The sequence below is a fragment of the Coturnix japonica genome, chromosome 4 (assembly GCF_054131305.1).
Source record: "Coturnix japonica strain WE chromosome 4, WE-NBRP24, whole genome shotgun sequence".
Taxonomy (NCBI): domain Eukaryota; kingdom Metazoa; phylum Chordata; class Aves; order Galliformes; family Phasianidae; genus Coturnix; species Coturnix japonica.
Genome location: NC_140666.1, coordinates 14,770,245 through 14,794,537, shown reverse-complemented (window position 1 = coordinate 14,794,537; position 24,293 = coordinate 14,770,245). Strand labels below are relative to the sequence as shown.

General features: G+C 35.4%; 1 long non-coding RNA gene across 4 annotated transcripts in view; it reads right to left on the bottom strand.

The window, feature by feature from the left end:
* Nucleotides 1–24,293, bottom strand: part of LOC107312749 (uncharacterized) — a 314,604-nt gene that overhangs the window by 9,607 nt on the left and 280,704 nt on the right. For 3 of the 4 annotated variants that reach the window (XR_014945149.1, XR_014945152.1, XR_014945151.1), the window contains one exon: nucleotides 13,891–14,078. The exons of the other annotated variant lie outside the window; for it this stretch is intronic. This is a non-coding gene — a long non-coding RNA (uncharacterized LOC107312749). Of the gene's footprint in view, nucleotides 1–13,890; nucleotides 14,079–24,293 lie in introns of those variants that run through there. 4 annotated transcript variants of the gene reach the window in all.

The window sequence follows — 24,293 nt, the reverse complement described above, 5'->3', positions numbered from 1 at the left end:
TTTTTCATTTGTTTCTGTGTCCACAGCTGCTGTTTTTGTTCTATTTACTACAGCCATTATCACCGTGCTTTCTATTTCATTATAGCTTTATGGTATCTGAAGACTGGAAACTAATATGAATTGTTCTTTGTTCCCCTGTTGGTCTGTTCATTTTGACATTGAATAGCAAAATGTTTAGAAAAACAATGATGATACATTGATAGATACATTTGCCTGAAAGAGCTCAAAACAGTCACAAGGACTATACTTTTTTTTTTTTTCAAAGCTATTGTAACTGTCTCTATTGGTGGTCTGTTTCAAAATTTACCCATTTCTAATTTTACAATGCCTTTCATGTTGTCTGACGTGAGCCTGCTTTGCTGTGATGTGATTCACTGCTGTTTCTTGTGCTCTTGTGAACACTGAAAGCATGACCTTCCTCTTTCCAATAGTCTTTTACACCACCTGCGCTGCTTTGACTTTTGCTCAACTCAATTCTTCAGTCTATCTTCTTAGATAAGGAACAAGCACTAATACTCACAGGGGTAGAGACCTGCTATCTCCTTTATACTAAGCAATATTCATATCCTTAACACCTAAGGCACTTCTGCTGAACTGTACAGGCTCACAGACTAGCTGTTATAACAGAATTCTTGACAAGCTGAGAATGTTAATGTGGATGTTCCTTAATCAAGTAAGATTGCTTCATTCTGTGTCAAAATGTAAGAGATTTTTCTGATACAGTAATATTGAATAGCGAGTAGTTTTCTGAATTTATCACAAAATAATCTATTCCTAGGTCAGACTGAGTAATCCCAGACATATGGTAATATCTCTTAGGAGAGAACACAGGAGGTGTCTATATCCTGAATATATCCCAGAGGTGCAGGAAATCCTCACAGTTCAATGTTATAATGCTCAGGATAAATATTTCTTAGGAGGAAAAAATAGAACTGGTAGAGAATTATAGTAGATGGATGCCCTTTGTAAACAGTTACATACCCAGTGGGCATAAATGAAGAACATGATTAGGACATAAAGTAGTCATTAGTAGATAGTTTGGTGCATTCTAAGCAAAAGGACAAGTATTTAAATCATTACAGAAAAATAGTGTTATTTCACAGCACGGTGATAGGACCAATAATCCTGTCTAGTTTAAGACCTTCACGGAACTCTGTGGTCTGTAAAACATCAAAACAGATCTGGAACAAGCTTCAGATTTTGTGGCATGACAAGCTATGTGCTTAAAATATTTAACTATCCCAGGAATTCCACGTGTGATGTAGCCAGGCTTTAAGAAACACAAAAGGTGACAATGCTGCATGATGTAGCCAGGCTTTGAGAAGCATTACAGATGACAATACTGCATTACCTTCTATTCATAGAATTTGTTGACCACCCTACAATAGCAGTGTTCTTTGCTTTTGCTTTACTTTACTATATCATCAGACACCAATGAATTTTAACCCATGAATTTTGCAGTTGAGGACAAATGTATTCTATTACAAGTATAATTTTATTTCTGTAGAGTGTTTCTAAAGTTTTCTTTTGAGTGCAGGGAAGTGGATATTCCAGCTTTATTCAGGAAAGATGTAGAGAAATAGAGTTTTTTAAGTGTGAGGAAGTAGAAGTTATTCATTTAATACAGTGATTGTATCACTGTACTCTGCTAGACACCCATTTTTGGTTTAACTGGTAGCCTATATGTGACACTTCTTCTCTACTGAGCTTCCAAACTGCTATAAAGAAACCTGTTTTGCTCTCAGCAGTTGAAAGGAAACAGCATGGGAAGATGCATTCTGGGTCATGTCTTGATCAAATTTTTTAACTTAAGAGGAAGAAAGTACTTAGAAGTTGAAACAGATCATTGATAGTATAATTTAAAGCTTCTCACCGTAACCTAACATGTTTATGTTATTATATTAGATTATATTTAGAAGTTAAACACTGAATGACAAGACCATAGTTTTATTGTATTTGCACAGATGGAATTGTGAGGAAGTGAAGATTAGCCAAGATTTTGTGTTCAGAAAGCCTAAGCAAAGACCTGAATCTCATTCTTTGAGTGAGATGCACATAGAAAGTAGAAAAAGCTCAAATAATATCAATTATTAAACTTAATACAGAGAAGAAACCAAATGACCTTGAGAAAAAATGCATTGTTCCTCATTCCTAGTACTTGTTATTCACATTTTCCCTCTCAATAGACTTTGTTCTGTTTCTAAACTGCTTACAAATTTAATCTGTATTTATAGCAGGCAGGTGGTATTTGGCAATAGGCCAAATAATCTTATCTCCTTAAAAGTGACTACATGATGGTGCTGCAAGGCCAAGTGGAAAAAATGAGTCTGCCAAACTGGATATAGAGCACTGTGACCCATCCAAATACATCTTCTGAGCTATCTGGGAAAAAGAAAACCATCAGAGAAAGTTTTGTATAAGCAAGAGGAATTCTTTATCTGAAGCTGACCAATCTAATAAGTATTTTCTGGTTCAGTCCTGCTCTACTTGCCTATCTATTAAATAACTATCTTGTTTCATCTGTAATTTTGAGAGTGTAGTAGTATTACCAGTGTGCTGGAAGAGAAATTGTTCAGTAAGTAAATCTAGACAATGGAAAAATTCTTTCCATACATACATACTGCTTTTACAGATCTGACTACTTGGAGCTGAAACAGAGATAGCTCAGTAGACACAAGAATTAGAGCAATTACACGTATATAAAATAACACATGTTAAAATCTTCCTATTTACCAAACTGATGAAGCTGATTTCATATTAGTGTTTCACGTTTTGTGAACATAAGATCCTTGTGCAAACCCATTCATACTGTCTCTCGTTGGCTTGTCTTTTACCCATTTTAATTTGTGTGCCAAGTTTATTGCAGTAGAAGTAAAGCTATGTTACACATGCAAGAAAAAAGTCAGATTAAATTTGATCTGCTGGTGGCATCTATCATGCCAAAGACCTGTGTGACCAATATGTATCTGTATGTTATTTTTATCTGTAACAGGTTAAAGTGACTACATCAAGAATGATAACTGTAGAATTACAAGATCTAGGCTGTTTCTTCATTTTCTATTTAAAATGCACGTAAAAATGAAGAAACACCATTTGAAAATGAAGAAAACTTCCAACTTGGGATGTTCTCTGATTAACGTGTAGCTCATCGACCTCAATGTAAAATATTGAGAAACATTTCCAGTTAGTGCAGCTGGGAGAATAAATAAACTGAGATATTTATCTTCTTGATGTGTTGTAATATTTAAGTGAAGACTATTTATTCTGTTTATTTTTGAAGTTCATCTGTAGTCTGAAAACAAAACAAAATGTGCATCAGCCCTCTTGTGTGTATTGAGAGTCAGACTTGAAATAGAACTACCCAGCAATCCAGGACTCTGAGAAATAGTTTAGTAATGCTGATAAGGGACCTAGGAAAAGCCAGCTGTATTCACACAGCTCAGGTGATACAACATTTATGTCCCAGTTTTGAGAAAGGGAAAAGGGTTGTGCTTGAAAAGTGTGTCAGAAAGCTAAAAACATCAGTGCTGGTCAGTGCAAGGAAAAACCAAACAGATGCAGTTTCAGCATGAGGTCTGAGTGCAGAGTTTCAGCAAAGGGAGTTTGCATCTTGGGAGTTGTGCAGACAAAAAAGAGTAAAAATCAATGCATTCATGGGAAGTTAACCATGGTAGTTATAAACAGGAAAAACTGGAGGAAAAGCTGGCTGTTATGTTCCCTCTCTTGATACATGACAGATCTCTTCTTGTAAGATTTCCTCACCTTCAGTGAGGAAAAACCCTGCTAGGATTCTTCAGGTTTCACTTAGGAATGCTTCAAATATTTCCCATCCTCCTGCTTTTTCCTTTGTAGCAATATGAGCTGTTGCTATCAAAGCAAATACTCAGTCTGTATGTTAATGAGGAAAAATATTTCACAGGTTTAGCATCATGCTACAAACCAATCAAGGGATGCTTTATCTGACTACTTTTCTGTTGCCTGGAAATAAACTATGGGGCGTGGTGAGGTGCTAGGTCAGTCAGGATGATGTGTAGGAGTTAGAGTTATCATGTCATTTTACTTCATCCAAAATCAGAGAGGAGGAGTTAGAAGTGATGAGTCAGGGCAGTGATTACTGTCACTCTGTCTTTTTTTTTTTTCTTTCTTTTTTTTTTTTTTCTTTTTTCCCAAATAAATTAATAACTATAGTTGAAATGTTCCTATTTTCTGACAAGGATTATTCACAGTGTATGGAGTAGCTTTATTAGAGTGATGAGTGTGTTTCTGCTTGAGAACTGATGACAGGATGTGCAGAAATGGCACAGTGGTGTGGAGTTGGACTCCTTTGTATTATTTCATATGGTACATTATATTTATTGTTCTTAAGGGTGGGGGAAAAAATGAGATTTCAGATCTTTTCTCACCTAATGTTTGACACCAGCTGATCTTATGTAAATGAATACAAAATTGGATGTATAAGGTGAACTCTTGAAATTTACTGTCTGTCAGAAGGCATGGTTCCGTAGCTGGTCTTAGCATTGACATTTAGCCATCATTTCTGCAAATGGTAAGACAATTGTTACAGACAGCTGTCATGTATGCAGCTTGCAACTTTAATCTGGGATTGTCATATCATGTATTTTATATTTGAATTTGACACGCCAGGCTTTTGCAAGTTTTCTCTAACTGTGTGGCTGAGCAGGCCTAGGAGTATTTCTTTGCCAATAGTGAAAATTCATGAAAATTGAAAGGTTGAAAGGTTAAAAAGTGATACTACAGATAGTGTGTTGCATCAAGTCCTCCTGTCCATTTGGAAGAATTTCTTAATGATTACTGATGAATTAAGCTGTAGCAGATTTCTTAATACATATTTATGCAATTGAAGTGGAATGCATAGACAAATGCCATCCACTAATGACCTGCTGACTAACCTCTACCATATACCAGATCAAATTTGCCTCCTCATTACAGTCTTTTGGGTAAGTGTAGGTTGTCTACACACATAAATCTTCATTTTCCATCAATATTATATCTAAGAAGACGTTTCATATTAGTTCCATTCATCATCTGTGTTGCCTCTCTTTCTAGATGCTTTCTTCCTACTCCATGAGTTAAAAATCTAGAGTTTAAAAGGTGTTACAGGACTGCAAAAAGCTATAGAGCTGGTTACGAAATGTTGCGTAGCATAGGAAGAACCAAAGTTACAGTTTTCATTGTGTTTGTCCATCATTACTTGTTTTTTTGTAGCTCCTGGTACCATTTGCATGCATCCTAGGAATTGTCATGTATATCATTAAAACATATTGCAAATAGCCCTGTAAAAAAAAAAATAGAAAACAAACAAACAAACCCAAACCCACAAAAAATAGTGAACTGCAAAGTATGCATAACATGTGAATTATTCCTATTTCAGTCAGCAGTCAAATGGTTCACAGATGATTTATTTATTTATATTTTTAGCAAAAATTTACTTCAAATAATATATTTTTCAGCTGAAAAATCAAGAGTTCATACTTGTTTGATTGAAGTACAGTAAGGATAAATTCTAACTGAACTCTACTGTGTTAAAGGAGACCTTCTACCATGTTGTTCTATTAGGTGCAGATTTTTTGATCTCTGAACCTGAGCACAGAAGTGACCAATAAGTCACCAGCAGAATCACCTTCTGGCTAAGACAGCTGTGATTCAAAAACAATTCAGAATTTTCTTTGATTCTTAAACTAAAAGGTGGATTTTCAGACAATTAAGGAGTGACTCATAGAAAACAGACCTTCCGTTTGCCCCTATTTAAAATGTTCCTGCATTTTAAGATACTCCTGCTTGGAAGTAGTTTGAATATAACAGCTTTACGTGGAGCTAATCTGGGATCTGCATACTGAGTACAACAAAAGAAAGTTCTTTTAGAACTTGTTTTCCTAGATTGCCCTGGGAGTTTAGGGAGTCTGTTTAACAAGCAGTGTTTCTTTCCCTCCCACTATGTTCTGGGTTAGAGATTGCTGCATTTCCTTCATGTATTGTGTTCTTGCTTGGCATGCACACCTGCTTATTTATACTCAAGGTGCTGACCTCTGCATTGTTTACCCAAGAAAGCCTGACACAGACTAGAAGCTTCACTGAGGACTTCAGGCTGTCAGTACTTCTAATACTAAAAAAAAAAATAAACCTACAGTCTGTGTCTTCCTCAGTACTCAAGGAGAATGGTGATTGAGAGGACATGTGAGAAATGGCATGTGAGTGAAATCACAGAATGGCATGGGTTGGAAGGGACATTACAGCTCAGATCCAGCCCTCTGCCTCTTCCACTAGATCAGGTTGCCTAAAGCCCCATCCAGCCTGGCCTTGAACATTTCCAGGAATGGAGCATTGATAATGCATCCCCGTAGCAATGCCAGCATGATTTTAGTCAGGTTTTTCCAGTACTGTCAGCTCCCAACATCTTTAGTTCATCTGTGTATGGTCAGAATGAATGAGTTAATGTCAATGATGTAAAGATATGTCTACCTATATGTCTCTAAGAGTTATAAACAAAATGGATGAATTCAATTTTATTTATTAGAAGCAAATGTGCAGTTAGAAATTCTGTTGATGAAGGTTAGAATGTACGCAGACTAAAAGAAGCAGTTTTTAACCTTACTTAAGTCTGATGCTTTTCTGTGTACAGGGCTTAATCTTCTAATACAGAGCTATACAGAACAATTACTTTTCTATAGATTATGATTACAGTCTAAGATGATTTACTGTGTGGCTCATATTACTCCTGAGAGTTGGGCTGTTAATTTTGCTGGGTTTTTTTGTTTGTTTTTCTGCTGTTTTGATGATCTATCTTGTTCAGTTCTCATTGCATTTTCTGCCTCCTAAAAATCCTTCATGCTTCTATGTCAGCTGGGTACTACAATTTGTAACTCAGCTATGTACTACAATTTGTTGAGGATGTAGCAGTAGAAAAAGCATTACCCCTTTCAAATGTGACATTTAGTGTATTACCTGCATGTGCAGTATTGTCAGGGGTGTAGTTTTTGACCTGCAATGCATTATCTGCTCTACTGACTGTTTATCACCAGTGACATATTTCTCTCCAGGAACCTGCCATTCTTCTTTTGCCTGCTTTACAACACTAAATGCAGACATACGGTCTGAAACTAGGTGCAAATTTGAGACTGGAATGCGAACAGATTTTTCTTCTCTTTAAGAATTCCCTTCAACATTGTCAGCTAAACATGGTGCCTAGTAAGCTTCTTTTACTACGGTAACAAATATCATGTTAAAGAGCAGAGGCACTGCAAGACTGAAATTAATTATGTATGCTTTATGCTTGTCCAACTAACCACTCTCTATTCCCAATGAAATACTTAACACATCTGTGCACTCCTAATGTCAAATAACATCACTATAATTTGAGGCTTATTTTGAGCACAGAAGAAAAGATTTTGCTACACCTACAGGAATGCTATTCTTTTTGAGGGTGCTTTTTTCCTTTGTATGCTCTGATTGTGCACTACTTAATTCAGTCAAAAATTCTAATTGAGCTCACTGGCAGACTGCCACAGCAGGAATCTTTAAGTCTGAACCTTTGGGGATATTTTCAGAGGAACGTATGTCTTCTATTTCATGCTTTATTGTGGCAGACTGATGAGAACTTTTAAAGCAAATGTTAAGACAGTTGACATAAAATAACTCACTCTGGAGTTTGGTCTCCCATGTTGCTTTTTAAATGATAAATATCAAATACTCTATTTCATTTGTAATATGTGAGTATATTACATGGTGATAATAATTCTGCTGGAATGGCAATTCAGTCATGAAGCAAGAGTGAGAAGAACGCTTAACAAGACTGTTTTTTGACACAGCCCTAGTAGGCTATATAGCAATATTCAGAATCTGAAGGAGTTAAACAGGATAGGCATTATTTGACAGAGCAGTATGTGTCATGGCTTAAGCAGACATAATAGGATAAAATTAAGAAATATGAATATTTAGGTAACAGACAAGACTACTTCCTGATAGTAAGATCTGTTCTAGTTTAAATAGTCTCAAAAAGGAAGCTCCTAGCAGGGAATATTTAACACCAAGCTGAACAATATGCTAATCCTCACAGGAACATTACTGAATTGTCAGCAGGATGAACTAGCTGATCCTTTCCATCTCTGTTCTTTTTAATTTCAATCCCTCTTACAGTTTCTGCTTAGGAGAATATGTACTTCACTACTTCGTTTTTCTGAGAACTGTCATGTCTATAGCCTGAAGAGTGACCTACTGCTCTAGGACATCCTCTGCTTGTTTCTCATTGCCCTTGTTTTTCACAAGTGGATCTGTGAATGAATGGCTCTAACTGAAGCACTTGAGTTCCATTTACCTAATTACATACTAAGTATCTGTGTTATCAACTGTATGCTTGCTTCTAAACCAGAATGAACTCTCCAAAACTCCAGGATTCACAAAGATATGTACACAAACAAAAACTGTCCTTTGAAGACTTGTCATCTCCTTCATCCTGCTAGGTTGAAGCTGGAGGATTTTCATAAATGTCTGGCCCCTTTTTGCCTTTGGAAACATGAGGATAACTCCATTTAAATTGAATTTGTGAGAAACATGAGACAAAGTCATGCTGAGAAAGGTTTTTAAAATGTTCTTAACTCTCAAAAGCATTTTAGGCAAGATAACAGCTTGCTAATTTTCAGGCAGTGGTCTTTTATAAGTCTAAGGTGTTACATATGTCTGTTTTTCTGTTTTTCTGTTCTGTTAGTCACAACTATATTCATTAAGTTATTTTAAAGTACTTTCATATTCTATGGGGTGAAAAAAGTAACTACATGTTAAGTTTAAAGTGAATGACTAAATGAATGACATTTTTTTTAATTGATTATATGAAAATATAGCTAGGGAAAAAATGTAGAAATAGTCATTAGTAATCAAGTTAAAATCTCATTCTCTATCAGGCATTGTACTACATTTTGCTTGAGGTCTTACAAGGACAATTGGCTTCTGAAGTTCTCTTGGTCTGTGCTCTCTTTCAGTTTTCTGTTCTCATATTCAGTAGCCTTTTGAAATGTAGAAAACCACTAAGATATGGAAAGTCACACTGTCTGAAACTGCCTGTGGTCCCCATTTTTTTTAATGCTGTCTATTCCTGGAGATTAGTATGAATTTAGAAATGATCCTAGGTCATTTAAAAACTCTGTAAAGTTAATGACGTTGGGTAAAAGTCATTGTTCAGAAAAACATTATAAAAACAAAACAAAACAACAAACAATCAAAATTAAGCAATTATAGGTCTTGGGTATCTGAATATGCAAACATATCTTAGTCCCCTTAGACAACTATGGCATGACTTTATATGCTAGTCAAGGTATTGTTCAGTTACTGTAGATGGCAAATGTTTTTGTCAAAGTGAAATCTTGCAACTTTCCTTCTTGTTATCAATCCAAATATCACAGATACTTCTGGACATTTTATTTATTAATGATGGTGAAAAATATTTGCTGTATAGAGTAACAAAGCTGGTGTACCATCAAGTCTTGCTTCTATATTACTCTCCAGTCTTCTCTATAACATCTTAGCAATACTGAACCTTGAGTACTGGCTTTCCACAGCTCTTCCACCACTCTTTCACCATCATTAACACTGCTAAGTATTTTGATAAATCATGTAAATCAGGAGAAGACCTTTTCACGAATATTTTTTAAATCTTCCAACCTAATTTTAATCAAAATTAAAATAATAATAAAAAGAAGTACTTTGCAATAAATAGTGTTGGAAATATATTTTTATAATATACAGTCCCCATTTGAAATAATATAAACTGAAATGCTTCCATTAGCTGTAGGATGAAGTGATATGTGCACTGTGAGAAAAATGAAATAGAAGCACTCTGTACATCTGTAATCACTAATATTTTATTGCAAAATGTTCTTTTTGGTAGTCAAGAATCTACAACAAATAAAAAACCTGACATAATGAAAAGTTAGGTATGTAGTGTAGCGTATGTGTTCTATAATTAAAAGCAAACACTTTGTGATTTCATGTTGTATTATGTATAATGGATCTGACTCAGAAAGGCTTCTGGTAAATGTGGTAGAACTTAGCTTTCTCAGAAACTCTTTCTCTGGGCGTCAATATCTGAATTACTTTGAAGGTTTTACAAGATTCTGAGAACTCGGCAATAAGAGACCAGGGAGAGAAGAGGCTTGCACATTGAGGGGAAAAGCATGGAGAGCTTTACAAGGCTTTTGGTATTGAATAGTAGATCAGCAGAATGAAGGCCCAAGGGGAAACTGAGAAGACCATAAACACCAGAGAAAGCCATAAAGAACAGATTCCCAAGCACTGCTAAGAAATAAGCACTTCCTCATTAAGAGCTTGTTAGAGTGTGTGTGTATATATATATACACAGTCTCTTATTATAGGAATACGATGGATTTATTTTATTTTAACAGGGCAACAGGTGCTTCACCTAACGTTTGAGAGCACTCAGTACTAAATTGAGATCAGCCATTTATAAACCTTGTACTCAAATAATTTTTCAGAAGGAGTCAATTGAACTTTATATACATCAGCATATACAAAATAGTGTAGAATAAAAAGTGTCATTTTTTCAATATTAATGAACTTTTCAATTAAATATGTCTATATTATGTAATGGTTAATATTCTTCTATAATTGCTGTGTCGATACTGAGAGCCACTCTATTCAAAATTAATAATAGCTTTGAAACAGGAAATGACACAAAACTGTTTGTGCTGGCTGTAAAAGTACAGGAAAAAAAGAACAATACAAAAACATATTTACTTTTTTCTTAGAAAGACATGAAGATAGTGCTTTTATTTATTTTTTTTTTCTCTCCGCTTTTATTATAAAACTATTTGCATTGCTCTAGTCTGAAAAAATAAGACACTATAGCACAGGCAGCCAAAATGATGAGACTCAATTTGTAATTCTCTTGTGTTTCCAGATAGTTCATATTTAACTTTAAGTATAGTTTGAAGTCGATTATGTCCTGCAGTGCTCAGATTTCCCCTGTCTCCTTAGCATGTCTCTCTGAAGCTGTTTCTGTCTGTTACTGCAGTATCAATCTCTGTTTAGGACTTCAAGCTGACTGTCAGTGTGTGATCATTGTAGCAGCTGGACCTCTGTAGACAATAGGCTATTGCAATCCCAGACATAAGCCTGGTTTTTTGTCATGGTGCAATGCATAGATTTACTGAGACAAAAACTGGACATCTGTTTATAAAGATCTAACCTTGATGCTCCACAGTGTTACATGCTGCTCACAGTACAACTTTTCCAGGTGCTATCAATCATCAGATTTTCTTGGATATATTAGTTTGATTAAATATGCATGTCAAAGGCAAAATATGCTCATGTAAAATTCATATAGTCTAATGAGAATCTTCATTTCATTAACAGCTAGTGGGATGTAGTTCCTTCATTTGGATACAGTATGAGAATAGAATCATAAATAAACATTTCTAATAGCTTGACTATTTCTTGAAATACATAGGCTCTACGGCTAGAGGGTTTTTTTTAAAAAAAGAAGTCCATTTATTTGAGTTCTGTAACTTCATACATGTATTTGAGCATGTCAACTGCTACAGTATATTATAATGCATTTAAAACCCAATATGCTCTATACAGAAATCCCATCTGTTTTAAATGTGATGATTACTGATCACAGCAGACGGCACACACAGTGTAAACAATTTGCTACATACAAACCAATATATTCTAATTACAAGTCAATAAATTCCATATACAATCCAATTAGTTTTCATAAAGACTCTTTTATTTAACATATGTAACTGATTTGTTTCAAATTACTAATTTAAGGAGACTATTATTTAATTGACAAGCCAATATATTTGAGGATAGAAGGCATCATACAACAGAAATGATATAATAAGATGAAAATAGTACTTCATTGTATTGTCTATTTAAGTTTGTTTCAGAAATCAATTTCATATGGGAGAGCATATCTTGTATGCTATCAATCTCATCAGTGCTTCTATGGTACTTTATATTGTAGGAATATATCTCTAAATGTGTGATGGGTATAACAAGGACTTCGTACAGCCACAGATTTAACTAGGAAATTTAGATCAGGATATGAAGACTTCATACACAGATGAAATTTCACAGTTGGTCATAATAGTGCCAGAATGACTGCAGGAAATCATATTCAGAGATATGAAGGGAGAAAAATAATTAAAATTATCCACTGTGGTACTAGTGGTTCAAGAAACAGAATTTACATGTCTATGGGAAAGGTAAAGCACTTTCAGAAACACTGAATAACTACAAATGAAATTAAAACAAACAAACAAACAAAACAAAACAAGATTCCACAGTGCTTTAAACAAATTATCAATTTAAATCCATAAGGAAAGTGGGGAAAAAAATGGTTTTCCTCTTCTTGTCTTCTTTGATGCTAATTAAAATTTGATTTCTGAGCTGCAGGAAATGTTGTAGGTGACTGCACAAGAGTCGAGTATTACTGCTGTTCTGGGAGACATTACGATCCAGAATCACAGTATGATGGAGAGAGTCCTAAATATAAAATCACACGGGGTTGCCTATATGGTACACAAAATGAAGCATAGTATGTTGAATGGTTGAAAGCCAACTGAAATGACTCAGAAGGTCTGGGCTTAATGTAGCTACACTAACTTTGGGCAGACTAAATCTGAAGGAAAGCATTGGGACAGGTCACAGCAAATGTTCTGTGGAATTTTCTAGATTTATCTTGGAAATTTTCATTGAATGGCCTGAGCGCTGCAGCAGCTCTATGAATGACAGTTACTTCATTATTTCTAGGTGTAGCTTTTTAGTTAGTTTGTTTTTAGTATTAAAGTCAGCTTTGGGGATGTGCATTGACTGTATTTAGCCATCAAAAATCTAGCATGTATCAGCTTGAAACTCTCGGAACTGGACTGAGAGATTTGCTATTAACTGATGGGTAAGAAAAAAAACCCAAAACTTTGTCTTTTGAAACTGCTGGTCATCTTCTTTTGTAACTGCTATGTTTATTCTAGATGGTTGTATCTAGATCATATAGAGTATTTTAGTCTAGCTGAAATTGTAGCTTTGTCATTGTGAATAGTTGGTAAGGCCCTCTCATTTTAGAGATATTATTTTTAGTAGATTCACAAGCAAAATTATATTGCTTGCAAGAGAAAATGAATGAATTTGGGAATTTCTAGCACAGGAGCATTAAGACTACTTAACTTTATACTTCTTTCCCATTCTCATACAATTTCTGAAGGGCAAAATGATCTGAAAAAACAAAAACAAAAAAAACAAAAACAAACAAACAAACACTAAAACCAACTCTGCATAAATAATTATTTCATTTACTTTAGTTATGGATTAGTCCTGCATGAAGATATTCTTGTGGAGTACAGTTTGTAAGGCTGGAGGAATAAAGGATTTTCTTTCAGTACTTTATAATTTCCTCTGTTTTTCCTAGCTGTATTGTGTGGCTTTGGAAAGGGAAGAAGTCTTAATACAAAAATAACTGATATTTTTGATTTGGGGTTAATAATTTGAAATTGCAATTGCAACTTCTTTTTCCAAGTTGTTCATTTTTAGCTCATGATTTTAGGCATGATTTGGTCCAGACAATTCTGCAAAAGTAGAAATTTCAGATCTAATTCAAGAAAATAACTTTTTAATAAAACCCAGAATAAAGAGAGTGAACTGTATTAATAGTGCCTTTGCATATTTCTGAAAGACAAGGAAGAACTGTTATAATCCTCCATGGAAAGAAAGAGCAAATAGAATTAGTTTGCTTCTCCAGGGTAGAGATTCTGTGCTACATAGTCCCCGACGGTGTGCATCCACGTACTTGGTAGTCCTTGTTGAGAGGGATTAATTGCATAGGTCTCTCCGCCAGTAAAGTAACAAACAGAGTCTGAGAAATCTTTATCCCATGTCCTAGTGTTATTTTAATGGAATCACATCACCATTCTAACTCGCAGAATACAGGATAGAAAACCTGAGATGAGAGTAGAATGTTGAGAATTAGGATTTTGTATCGATCTGTACTTTTCTGTTGTCTTTCTGCCAACAAGGATGGGTGGCTGGTACTACCTCTGCTTCACCTGGAGCTGTCAAAAAATACAAATCACAAAAGAAAATAATCTGCAGATGAAAAAGTTCAGGCTGAGATTTCTTTCTCATTTGTCATAGCAAAAACAAGAAACATTTTATTCAGGAAGTTGGAGAGCTTTTGACATTAATCCTGCTGATATGCAGGGAGAATAAATGAGGGATTTTTGTTGTTCGTGTTTTCACGTAGCATATTAATGATTCTGATAAGAGCATGAGGATATCTGGCTACTGTCTAACATGTTAAATTAAACTGCTATGGCCTCAAGGCTGTTATTCTGTGCAGTTTTTCAAGTAAAATTATAACGCCATATGACTACTAAAGGTGTGGAAAATAAGATCAGGTGTACCTGGGCCTATGGTAAAAACAATCCTTATAAGTAGTTTCATTAAATCTATTTATCTTATTGATTCATGGAGTAAAATAACTTTTTTTTTTTTTTTTTTCCTTATGGTTTATCAGATCTGCAAATTACTTCGAGTTTTGTGATAGTTACACACAATGTGTGCACAACAGTTATTGTGTGGCACTGTTTTTGAACTATATAATGCCGCATACATACTTGTTGACACCAGGCTTTTATCCACTATCCTGAAAATTACACAGGTAGAGAAGTAAAGTGTTTTACAAGAAGTAAATAATTTAATTGGAATCACTTTGTTTTTGTGTTCCTTATGTTCTACATAAATATTAATAAGGGTATAATCAATATATATTTATTGACAGAAACTGAATCAGTACGTCACATAGTACTTCAGTGATTATAATTACTCATAATAAATTTTGGATAGGGACAATATTTTAAGATTTTACAGTTTTTATATAGTTTTTGTTGTTGTTTTTAATAGTATTTGTCATTCTAAACCCATTTTCCAACTTTTTAGAAATGTTTCTTTATGGTGTTTTTTTTGTTGGTTTTTTTTTTTTTTTTTTATGAAAAGAGGGTAATTTATTGTTGGTATTATTGAAATCTTAACTGTCTAATCAAAGAATTACTATTAGTCCATAATTAATTATGGGAAGTCTGGACTTGGGGTGACAGTTTATGTCATTTCAATCAGAACACAAGTCTTTCCAGTTATGCTAATTATGAGGGTTTCTTTTTCCTCCATTTTTCCTTATCTTTCTATTCACTTTTTAATGCTTTCTTAATGTTTTGTAGCTTGCTTTTGCATCTGACCAGCATCAGTCCTGACATCCCAAGTGTTCAGGACAAAGCCTGAGTTATTAGCAAGAGGAATTCTGTACGAGGCCACAGGGCTACAAGAATTATGATTTCTTTTCAGTTGAAGCATAAAGGTTAGAACAATAAACATTTAGAAGTTGTATTAAGGGACATGGGTTAGTGAGAAAATATATATGGTATGTGGGTGGTTGAATTGGATTATCTTGGAGGTCTTTTCCAACTTTGGTGATTCTATGAATTTTCTGAGCCTGAAGAGGTGAATAAAATGTTCATTTTCATGCTGCTGATTCCAGAACAACTATTTTAGCGATCATGAGTAGAAAATTAGTTTATTTAAAATAATGAGGCTTACAGCATTTTTCTCATGTAAAAGCAACAAATAAAGGCTTGCTCGAATAAAGATAATTACATGTTATTGCATTAAGGTATTAAATTCTTTTAATGGCATTGACACAGTAGATGAATCTTCAACACCCACTGAAAGACAGTGACAGCACTCAATGTCTTATCTTCATTTTCTGCCCTGCTCCTGGGCATTTTCAGGCAGGGACAAGCAGTTCAAGAAGCAGATCAAATATAAAAAAGAAAACTAGTGCTATCATTTGGGGATGATTTCCCCTCCTAGCTATTACAGGCCTATAGCATCTTTTTCAGCTTAGTACACCTTCAGTCTCAGGATGAGATTGGTCAACCATTACAATTAGTGTTGGCTTTATTTCCCTACCTGTATTTACTTTTGTTTGTTTGTCTAAGCAAGATTTCACTTGCATTTTTCAGTGCCTAATTAGATAATAAACAATGTTCTAATCAGCATGAAATAAATGATGTACTGAAGGTAATTCTTGGTAATATTTGAAAGTTTAAGTATAAAAAATTGCAACTGAAAACCACTTAGTATATGTAATGCATAATAATTCAGTAATATTTATGCTATATACTGGGGTCTCTCAGATGGGCAGCTGCAGGGAGCCATGAAAGAGGCATGTCAGTCTATGTTCTATGGCCTGTATTTTACACAAAACAATTTCAAGTGTTTTATACAGAGCAGTAGATGTTTAGGAACCTCCCATTTCTTTTCTAGTCACAAGGCTTCAATGTCATGCTTAAACTAGCCTACATTTAATTCTTAATCCCACTTTTAATCCTTAAAGTGAAATCAAGTCACTTCCATAGGAAGATGGAACTCTTTATTATGCACTTTAAATTTGCTAAAATGCCTGAGGTTCCTAAAAGTTAAGTTCTGGAGGCCACAAAGGAATTTCAGCCCACTGTGTTGAATGTAAAACAAGAGAAGAGATATCTTGGTGAGGCATCTATGTTAAATATAGAACACTGAGGACAAAATACTATGACCAAAATCTTCAAATTGTCATAAAGTACAAGCTGTTTATTAACTCGGCTTATTACATCAGGCACTTAGAAAATCTACATGCCGTTCAAGGTTAACTTTATATGCAATGGGTAAAACCATATGTTAAAGGCACATGAGTGCCACCAAATGTAGCAAAAGATTGAGAAGGTATGTTCAGTTCTCACCTGTTCTTCCACAGATCAATGTCATTGCTTCCTTTGATTTTTTTTTAAAATTTATTTATTATTATTATTATTTACTGCAACAAAACATAACTTTAGACTTGAATATACATCTGACTGGCAAAGTTTACCCATTGCAACATGAGATTTGGGACTACAAAAGAGAAAGTCATATAACAGAGTGCCCTTTTAACCAAAGCAAATCCTTTTTTTTTGCTCCTTAGAGAGGGAGTTAGTACAGTGAAGAAAGACTGCACTTCTCACATTCTGGATGAACAGTTTATTCATTGTTCTGACAGCATTTATTTGGATCTCAGTGAAATAGACTCTTGGAAGCATGGGGGAACACACACTTTTCCATTACATATCCTTCTTAGCAATTTGTGATATGGAATAATTTCAGTCACCCTCTGTTTTTTGAAGAACTATTCTGGCATTGGATTCTTATTTTGAGAACCAGATGTTAAGGGCATTTTCATCAGGAAAAATCAGAAGCCCTGTCCTCTGGAAAAGTAAACACTGGAATACAAGCAACTAAATTATCTCCAGACACAATATTTTAGAACCAAAGAAATATAGAATACTTCATGTTGGAAGGGTCCTTCGGTCACCATCTTGACTCCCACTTTCAAAATATGGTTTGGTTGGTGAAGTTGCTCGGTGCCTTTTCCTCACAAGTTTTGAGTATCTCCAACAATGGGGATTTCACAGCCTCACTGCACCCTAGTTCCAGTGTTTGAACATATTCAGTGTGAATTCATTTTTCATTCATTATCTAAGCAGAACTTTATTTTGCTACAGCTTATGTCAATCATGACCAGTCTTCCTGCTGTGCATCTTTGAGGAAACTCTGCCTTCTCTACGAAACATTCAATAGGTACTTGAAAAAATATTAGACATTTGATTTTAAAAAGTTTGACAAGCTACTGGGAACCCAAAACTGGGCAAAGAGTCTTAAATGTGATCCAAAAGATGCTGTAAAAAAAAAAGGAAATAATCATTTCTGTCAACCTGTTGGCCATACTTATGCAAATGCAGCATAATGTTAGTCTTCATCCCTACAAAAACATATTCCTGTCTCATCTTCAGCCTTTCCATCAGGATCTCAAGATCCTTTTCTGCAAAAGGACTTCTTAGCGGTTGATACATTCCCTGTCCCCCTACTCCCTCCTTCCAGTTTTGCATGGGATTGTGATGTCCTGAGTACAGTCACTTGCTTTTGCTCCTGTTGAACTTGGTTGGGTTTCTGTCAGTTCATTTTTTCAGTCTGTTGAAATCCCTTCTCATGGGCAGGGAGGACAGCTAGGGAACCAGTTGTTTCCTATGAGCTTGCACAGAGTGCTATCAACCCACTATCCATTCTTACTTTATTTTTAGAATAATTTCTTAATCTATTTAAGGAATTCTAGAAATCAACAGTAATTTCATTACTTGTTATATATGATAATAACACTAATTCCTTACAGAGCTCATTGAAAAAACAGCTAAAAGAGGTATTGCATATAGATTTTGTTCTCTTTGGAATACTAGAGGGCAGATACTGTATAGAGCTATACAGGTAAAGTTTGTTATCACAGAATTATCAAGGTTGGAAAAGACCTAGAAGATCATCCAGAAATCACACAATGGTATTACAGAGAGCAGGGGAAAAGGCAAGCTGGACCTTCTTATCTGAAAGTTATGAATCTTACAGCAATTCTGCTGTAGTTTTCACAAACTTGTTTTGAGAGTCTAAGGCAAAGTAATCCATACTTCTCATTATCTCTATGCAATGGCTGGCTGACAGCTCCCAGAAATGCAGGTGACCCAGACTAATAATCTTTATCTCAGTCTGTTGCTTTAACCAGATCTTCATCTGAGAATGCTGAAAGCAGAAAATTTGGATACTGAGATATCAGTTTCTGATGTTAAAAATGGCAAGTGAATATGGAAAAAGTATTACGAACTGCGCTCTTTCTCTCTTCTTTCTACCACTTTAAATATCAGTGTTCCCTACACATATGCATTGGAGTGTAAATAAGAGACCTGACCATGTGGAAGCTGAAACATGTTGTAATGAGATGGCAACACATTCAAGATAGCAAAGGTTTGTAATAAACAACCCTTAGCTCTATTTATCATTACTCTGGGATATCTATACACATTTGCTAGTACTGAAATGGGACCATAAAAGTGAAACCAAACACATTCAGAAATCCTCTGATAAGCTCAATCTCAAAGAGGTTTTTGCACAAGTAAAATGAATGTACTTGATTGAATGGTACCAAGCAATAGATAGTAAAGCTTGCCAACAGATTATCAGCTCTTGAGAGGAAAAAATATCTAGTTATGTTAGAAAAGGAGTCACTGAGATATATTTGGCAGTAGAACAGTTGCATGGAGAAAAATAATTTATTTAACCAGTGTACCTTAACATATCAACATGCTGGTACAAGGTGCCCAGAGTTGTTGTGGATGCCACATCCCTGGAGATGGCCAAGGTTGGGCTGGATGGGATCCTGGGCAGCCTGATCTAGTCCGTAACAGCGAGCCCATGGCAAGGAGCTGGAAATAAATGATCTTTAAGGTCTCTTCCAACCTAAGCCTTTCTATGATTTTATGATATCTAGGAGAACATGCTCTTGCTTTTCTGAAAAGTCATGTCTCTTAAATGTAACATTCCAGTAAGGAAACTACACATAAGTTTCCTTAAAGATGCAGGCAATCCAGGCAATAAATCCAGAAATGCAATATTCTATAACACAAGCTGATTTCATTGAATGATTTAATGCAGTACGCATTTGATTCAGTTCTTAATGTACCTAATTCAATCAGCTGATGTTTCTCATTTGAAAGGTGATGAATCTTGATTGAAGTGATATTCTGGATGCTGTGAATACTACATAGAATTCAGAAATACAGTTGATGCACTGAATGCTATCACCGATGCAAGAAGTCATGTCAGTAACTCAGTGGTTGTATGTCATTCAGGGTGTAGTCTACTGAACAGACTTCATTCTGCAGTTTGGTATGAAAGCATACATGCAAATAACGTGATAGACACAAATGAACTGTGGCATACAGGAAAGAAACAGACATGGCTTAGATACTGCAGTAAGATGGGCCAAAAAGCAAACTTGTATTTCAGATCACCTGACATTTTCACACAAGAATAATGCAATTGCTACAGATCTGATATGGCAAGAAAGTGCTGAGTTTCCTAAACCAGTAAATGAAAAATATGGCAAATGTTTTTTTTGTTTTGTTTTGTTTTTTGTTGTTTTTTTTTTCCCTTTACGTGACATACTAATCACACTTAGGAAGGTCAGAGGCAGAAAGGCTACAAGAAGCTGTGTTTATCATGATCTTTGTCTGAGGGTCTTTATGCTTGGTGTACCTTCAACTTCTATTGACAGCGAACATCTTCCACAAGACTAATGGGAGCAATGAGAAATGTACTCCTGTCCTGATTCTGTCTTTTGCCATAAGTGGAGCCACAGTAGTACTGAGCTTTTTTTTCTTAATTATTATTTTCCAAGGGATCATAATAGGCAATGAGGTGAAAAAGAAAGAGCAACCCCAAGGATTTTCCTTCAGGGTAACTCTTCATACTATGAAAAAATGTAGTTGGAAAGCCAGCTAAGAAAGCTAATTCTTAGCCAACTAGTAGGACAGCAATTTCCATTACAACTATTTAAGGAAACAAAACTGCTGTATTTTCAGTTTATTCTTGCTTATTTTTATATTTGATGTATTTCAGGTTTGTGTGCTGTCACTGAGACCAACAATAAAAAGCAACATTATTGGACATAATCCTAATATTTATCTTACTTTTTTCCCCCCTAGTGTTAGAGGATTTGAATCGTAACTAAGATTTTGCTCTTTAAGTAAAGAAAAAAAAATATTTTAAAAATTAATTATCTGCAGCAGAAAAGGGGAATGACATTAAACTAAAAAGAAGACAGGTTAGATGTTAGGAAGGTAGAAATTTTTTACTTGGAGAATGGTGAGGGGCTGGAATGAGATGTTGTGTGTGCCCTGTCCCAAAAGACATTCAAGGCCAGGTTGGATGGAGCCCTGGGCAGCCTGGTAGTGGTTGGCAGCCCTGCCTATGGCAGGGAGTTGGAACTGGATGATCTTTAAGGTCACATACATCCTAAGCCGTTCTATGATTCTTATGCCAGTGTAGATCTCCTGGTCTTGGCTCAGATAAATTGGAGTCTGGTGGATGGGTTCTTTTCCCAAGAGAAACAAGTTTTCTCACTTGCAGGTAATGAATGCTGCAAAGAAATGGAACTCTACAAGCAAAGCTGCTACAAATCAGCCAGTGAATTCTAAAGCAATGTAAAGTTTTGAACTGTAGCTTCTTTTTCGAGTATTACATGGATGGGTATGGAAGATGATTTCTCACTGTTTTCTTGCTTGAATTAGGAGAAATTACCTTGTGACTTTATTATAGTAAAATTAAAATAATAATAATAATTCCACTTTTTGAGAACTTCAGCACTTTTTTCTAGAAGATCTGGATTGGAATGAGATGTGTAAGGATTGTCCTGAAGTCATGGAGGACTGTACATTGAGAGACACATAAAACTGTTATTCTGAGTCTGTAAGTAAAAGATATAAGAAAACATTACGCAGATATTTATTTATTTATTAATATTCTAGGATTCAAATTGGATACACTGTTCTGCATATGAAAGCACAGTGCTGGAAGAGCTTTTCTGGTTGGCTGTGCCACATAATTGGAAACTATCAATGACTTTACTCCCCTCCCTCCAGATTGTTACCTATGTGTGCACATATATCCATACATATATTCATAATGAGGAAATGAAAGAAATTGTGAGAAGAAATTCTTAAGTACCTTTGCTGCTCTGTATGAATTATCTAGATCCATACTTTGCTGGCAGATAAGGTTGGTGACTAAAGAAAAAAAACTCATAGCAAATACAGGTTTGTGAGTGCTTATATTAAAGAATGAGAAGGTAAAACCATTGTTAGATATGCATGTTTCAGAAGACATCATGTTATTAAACAGTGTGAACGTGAACTGAAAATTTGATATTTTGCTGAGGCGATCACAGGGCATAAAGTGGAAAAGTTTGGCAGTGAATTTGGTTAGGAGTGAATACGATCTATTTTTTCTATCATTAATCTTTCTCACATCTAGCTTGAAACAATAGTTATGAATAATTCTACTTTAGAATCAAGTGGCGTACAAAGACAAATGATATGAGAGGCTTGATCTGAAAACATATTTGCTACCAAGGTGAATTGTACTTAATGTGTTAACAGGCAGCAAAGCTTGTGGAAAATGTGTGCAAATGCTTCCCCCTAAAGAGAGCAACTTAGTCTGGTTGTTCTCCAGGTTCATCTGATTTGGAGGTACTTAGACAGTGATTCATCAAACCCAGACTACCTTCAGCAAAAGGTTACAAGTGTCTTCTAGAACATAACACAACCATTAGCCGCTTTTAGCCTGATATTTTAGCCTGATAACTGGTTTGCAGTTAGTACAGATTTCCTACTTTTAAAATGTCTTCTGCCTTTCCAGAAACTTACCAAAAACAGTGATTTGCGAAAATGGCATTCATTAATGTCTATACATATCTAGGGTACAAGTTTTAATGACAAACCCTCTGAGTTACAAATATGCCTTTTCTAACACTGTTAGGAGTGTTACGCATTGTTTCCCAGCCACACTTCTGAGGGGAAACGTTGCCTTCTGACCCAAACGACTGATAACAGATGACTAGGATATAGCTTCAGAACGGCAAGGCTTTTCTCTTCAAAAGAAGGTAACATTGTAGCCCAGTGTTTCTTGATATACTCCCACAAGTCTGAATTTCTAAAGGTGTTCATCATTGGGCGTGTGTGTTATCCCTAGTGTTTAGTACAAAATGTTGTATGTACAAACAAGTTCATTAAAATTGCAAGAGCCTGTAGCACATTTGTAACAGCTTGCCCAAAGGTTAACATTTATAGTTCTGCGCTGCCAACATCCTGCTTTTATGGGGCACATTTATATGCTAAATTGCCTATTATGTTAAGCTGTAAGTTCCCATTTAGCAGCATCAGAAACAAGATTTGACTATAAGTGTTTAGATTTTATTAGTGCTGTGCTCATCTTCTTAACAGCTCAAGCTTCCTACAGGCTGAAATTTTGCTGCATTCTCTACAGAGGTACTAACATACAAGCTGTATTTAGAAACAGCTGAGGATAAATAGAATGGCAAGACATGTAAGCCATTGCTCACTGATTGGGAAAAGGTGCCTTATTGCATCTCACCTCTGAGAGAATCCTAAATGTCATGTTTAAGCAATTATAGCATCTAAACCAATCTCGCTAACAGCTCCTTCCCTAGTTAACAGGACCAAAAAAGGTCAGCTGAAAATGTTTCTAGAAGGGTGTTTTTATTGGAAAGTAAATACATGCAGTCATTTCACTTCTGCTGTAGGTTACTTCCCAATACACAACCAACAGAATGAAATGTGATATACTGGCCACGTAAACAGAAATGGCAACTTTTAGCTGTATATGCAGTTCTCAAAGGTAAAAGAAATGCATTTTCTAATGAAATTGTGGAATTATTATCTTCCCTTAGTAACATGTACTTCTCTGGAGGTTCTGGGACTATGGAAGGCCACTGATTATCAAGAAAGTTTTTCAGTACTAGGTTGCCAGTTTGTCAGAGACAGAGCCTAATTTCACATACTGCTTTATAAACTTCTGTGACTATTTGCTGTTTGTAGTAGAGGTTGAAGTCTGTTAATGACAACTAAATATTGAAAGGGACTTGACTAAAATGTTCAGAATCCTGACCAAGGCCAAAGCCCAGAATTTACTTGCAATTTGAAAAATAAAGAGTTGTTTATATTTGAATGCCTCTGTCAAAAATGAGAATGTGAGAAAGCAAAATAGTGCTCTGCCCCTTAAGCTTTTTCTAGCATACTAAAAAACAGGATTCAAAAGAGATGTGCTTCATAGGCTGGCCAGACTAGTTTTGCAGATTAATTTAATTTCAAACATCTTTTGTAGACCATTAACAAGCTATAGAAACAGAAGACATTTAAAACTCTTGTTGGTGTTATGCAACAACCTGTTGATCTGTTTTGGTACAATGGCATTTTCCTAAGGGCAAGTGAGAATAAAGGTAGGTAAAATCTCTGCCATGACCTATACCTGAAAAAGGCTACCTAAGTCACTAATGAAAGAGGATTGCAGGGAGCACTGAGTATGTTCTACAGAGCTCTAAAATTTACAGAGATTATAGGAGTTAGGAGTGAGAAAGATATGTTCCATATAAAATACGTTATTGCCAGTAGGCAGAGGTTCCACACTGAAAGCTTTGAGGTCTCAAACGGAACCTGTTTGACTCAACACCTTGTTTTTGTTAGTAGTAAGGTCTGCAACCCCTTGCAAATGCAGACAGAGCTTTACCTATTGAGGCAGACTGTGGGGAAGAGATGAGGAAAGTAGTGCAGAAAGTTTTTGATGCTTTTTCTCTTTTT